The sequence below is a fragment of the Rutilus rutilus genome, assembly GCF_951802725.1.
Source record: "Rutilus rutilus genome assembly, chromosome: 18".
Taxonomy (NCBI): domain Eukaryota; kingdom Metazoa; phylum Chordata; class Actinopteri; order Cypriniformes; family Leuciscidae; genus Rutilus; species Rutilus rutilus.
The window spans coordinates 6332530-6336484 of NC_140231.1; the positions used below are offsets into that span (position 1 = coordinate 6332530).

The 3955-nt window shown below is 35.4% G+C and overlaps 1 long non-coding RNA gene across 2 annotated transcripts; it reads left to right on the forward strand.

The window, feature by feature from the left end:
- Positions 1-371: 371 nt before the first annotated feature.
- LOC311276541 lies at positions 372-1488 on the forward strand. 2 transcript variants are annotated; one of them, XR_014625075.1, is made up of 5 exons: positions 372-479; positions 855-908; positions 1100-1164; positions 1265-1324; positions 1408-1488. It is a non-coding gene; the product is annotated as an uncharacterized lncRNA (long non-coding RNA). The 2 variants fall into 2 exon arrangements; XR_014625076.1 differs by lacking the exon at positions 372-479 and having other exon boundaries at positions 802-908.
- The last annotated feature ends 2467 nt before the right edge of the window (positions 1489-3955 follow it).

Below are 3955 nucleotides of genomic sequence, written 5' to 3' on the forward strand. Positions count from 1 at the left end.
GGGAATTTTCTGTGACGTCTAACACCACATACAGAGACTTACTGTATTTTTTAAATTTGCTGTATACTACTGTATTTCACGTAACTGCCTCTCTGGCTGGCACCATTCCATCGTGCTTTTTATTTCCTAATTTTTGCCTTACACCGCGTGTCTACAACGCTATAATAGCCAGAGGCTGTCTATATTGGACACTTGAAGCGACCGGACCTTTAAATGCAAACCTGTTTATCCCTTGTCAGAAATAGCGCTAGCGCTTGGACTCGTATCGGACTACGTCAGAAATATAACTGCCGCGGCGTATCACTACACCTATTTTTTACAGTCTATCTATGCACTACACTGACTGTCTGGGATTTGTGTGTCGCGTCAGAGCATCCAGTGTAGGTAATGGGGTCTGTCTTTTGTTGGATCGCGACGTTCGTGTCTGGCCCGAGGAAGAGACGGAATTCACTTCACCGAGAGAGACATCAGCATGCAAGGTAAAAAAAATAAAATAAACTTCTGCGTGTGTTGACAGTATTGTGCCCAGTTTAACCTATGTTTTAACGTTACCTGTTACTCGTCGTCAACATGGCGGTAACGAACTTTACCATGGTAAACTGAGCTAACGTTTCATTTTACACACTTTGTTAGATTATTGAATTGTCGAGTTAAAATATGACAACGAGCAACGCGTTTACATTAACAATAAATGTGAATAAACCATAGGAATAAACTAATGTGAAATTCTGTTTAGCCTAATGTTGGCCTACTAATGAGAACCTTTATAGTTTTAGCATTAGGTTGCAAACTATACCATATTATATATATTTTTTAATGGAATTTAATATTTACTTCCATTTTTGTGTTTAAAGGCAACTGCAACAAAGCGCCAATTCGCGCCAGTGACTTCTAGCAAGATTCCAGAGGTAGGCCAGCCCATTTGTGATATATTTTGAGATAAGTTTGCTGAAATGATTAGCAATACGCTATGTGAGAATAGCTTTTGAGCCACTGGTGCAGACTAGGTAGCTTACAATATCTTATAAAATCTCTATAAAATTGTCTAACTTTATATCAAATAAGTGACCTTTGCCTTATGTCTAACTTTATTACACAGCAAATGAACCAATCAGAAGATGGACCATTGTCTTTGTTCAGTCTCACCAGATTAAATGTATCCAGGTAAGCACTGCAGTAAAACTCTCACTAATTCATTCATACCAAATCTAGCATTCTAAACAACTTAAGTTTATGTTTTTGCATTATTTTGATATTTTATTAGCCAGAAGACTCTACCATTGCAGTTCCACCTGACTAGGAAGGTCCTAATATCAGCACACAGGTGGGTTAACTACTGTAGGAAGGAGAACGATCATCACACAGTGATTTCTTGCATGTATCTTACTGTGTATTTCTCTCAAACAGGTACTCCTTCACTGCAGACAAGCTGAAATGGGCTAAAATCATCTATTTCAGTCGGTCTTTCTATGGATCTCAGCATTTTTGGACAGAATTGAGGATTTGTAAGTATTAAAATTTAATCTGGCATAATTTTATTTAGTTCTTTTGTATGCTATTTATTGACAAAAACTGTTTACAAATATATATTCTTAAGTTTTTGTGAAAATTATAATAAAAATTAACAAAAAAGGAGGTTAAAAATAATGTGACACTAATATTTTCTCTCTCTCACTCTCATAGTTTTGGAACCGGGATCTCCTCTGAAGGACTGAGTACATTTGTGTTTGTGGGCACGCATGCAGACCAGGGAACACTCTGATGTTGTCAATCAAGTTCTGAACAGGAACCAATCTTTGGAGAAGTTCATTTATTCACAAAGGTGGACAAAAACATTCTGTTGGCTTTTTAAAGATTATTTTGATGATGACTTTTACTCCTATGCTGTGGAAAAGATGGAGGAGTAGACAGTCAGACATTGATAATAATAAGAAATGTTTCTTGAGCATCAAAGAGACTTCTTTCAAAAACATTACGACACTTAAATACTTCTTTTGGCCTCCAGTGTACATGAATCCAACTAATTTTTGGAAATAAGTGAAATTATTTTTAAGGTGGGGTTATGTGTCTTGTATTGTGAAAAGAACTGTGTTTTGTCCTGTGTTGGACATTTCCTTTTTGAATGCTTAAAAATGTATTTATATTCTGCAGTTTTATGAATGTAATGGTTGATATTTCATTATAATACTTGTATAAGCTAAACAACCAATGACTCTACATTCATTTAGTCAAATGCTAATGTTTTGTTTATGGTTTTATGTATGTTTTCAAAAATGTTTGCAGTGAAGGCCAGCACAAAATGTGTTAATTTAACACGTTTACACATCTTTGTGTTAACCTCTCTGACATATTTACTTTGTTAAAATCATTAACACAATGAATGAGTTAAAATTAACACAAAAAATGTTGTCTCTAAACTCACCCATTAATGTGTAAATTTCACACATCATTTCCAGCATTGGCATGTTTATTTTGTGATGTATATGAAATGTTTTAAATAAAAAACAAATATTTTGTAATAATTTTGTCTAATTGGTTTGTATGAAAGTAGTACTTATGTAGGATAAAAATAAAATTAATCATATATCAAAATTATCAAATCTAATTTATATTTAGTACAAATAAAAATAATTACAGTAGTGTACTGATTAGCTTCGTTTTTACAGTAATGCACTGTATTACACAAAACTGAAATATGGTTTGGTACTGTAACTCTTAATTACAGTAACTTACTGGCAACAGTGTTACTTGAAAAGAACCCTTGAAAAGTCTAACAGTGTACCACTTAAATCTGTGTGCTATTACTTACTAATTCGTTAATCAGAGTTACTTGTTAGTTAATTGTAGTTACTAGATTGTTAATATTGTGTTACTCATTTGTTCCTGTGTAGTTATTCATTAACAAAGGATCCGTATTTTAAAGTGTTACCAGCTGAAGTAATGATGAAGATGAAATAAGTTTCAAATCCACAAGGCTATTTGAGTATGATGCAATGGTTGTAATCCTATAATCCACAATGTGAGAAAAGATCGCAGTCAACGGCGTTCAGTGAATCGATGTCCTCAGCGCCACGTTGGTTAAGACCATGTGCTGTAGCCTCGTTGCCAGCGTGGACTGCACTTGGATTCAATATCTCTAGTATCCAATCAGTGCTCACAAAAGAACATGTGGAAATTAAAAGTCCTTTCTAGAAAGAAAGCAATTAGCTAACATCAGTGATCTTATGAAACAAACACACTCAAAGAGTTCTCAACAAAGGACTTTAGAGGAGCAAGAAGGTAGCGTGAGTTCAACCATTTGGTTTCCCTCTACCAAACGAACTGACTTAGGCCCCGTTTACACGAGGGGAAGACACAGATATTTCCCTGCGGTTTGGCCTCTCATTTACACGAAAACCCAGTTTTTATCACAGAAAACGATTATTTCTAAAAACTCCGGCCAAAGTGGAGATTTCTGATAATGCCGGTTATGTGTTGCCGTGTCAACTGGGAGAAACAGGGTTTTAGGTTCTCAAACGTCACATTATGAGCCAGAAAATGCTTAACGTCATGAGAGCGCCCTAGGAAGTCACTTGTGTTATTCGTTGTTGTTGATTCTGGGGATTCTGATTGGTTTGCAATTGGTCTGTTACAATGCTATGTGAGATTCAGTGATCTATTCTTATTAATAAATGTAGTCTTCTAAGACATGCCAATAGTGCTCATAATGCAGTGCCCTTTTTCTTTTCTAAAAAATGTTTTGTCAATACACATGGCTTGCATGTAGAACATCTGGCATTCAGCACAATGTAGGACAGGACATATAATGCGAGCCGCTTTGACCTCTCCTCTCTTTTTTGACCTTCAATCTGGTGCACAGAACTAATGTCCTCTCCTTTTATAATATTCATTGGCCTTACATTCAGAGTGTTTGTTTTGTTTTGCACTGTTCTTATCTCCTTGTTTTATTTTATTT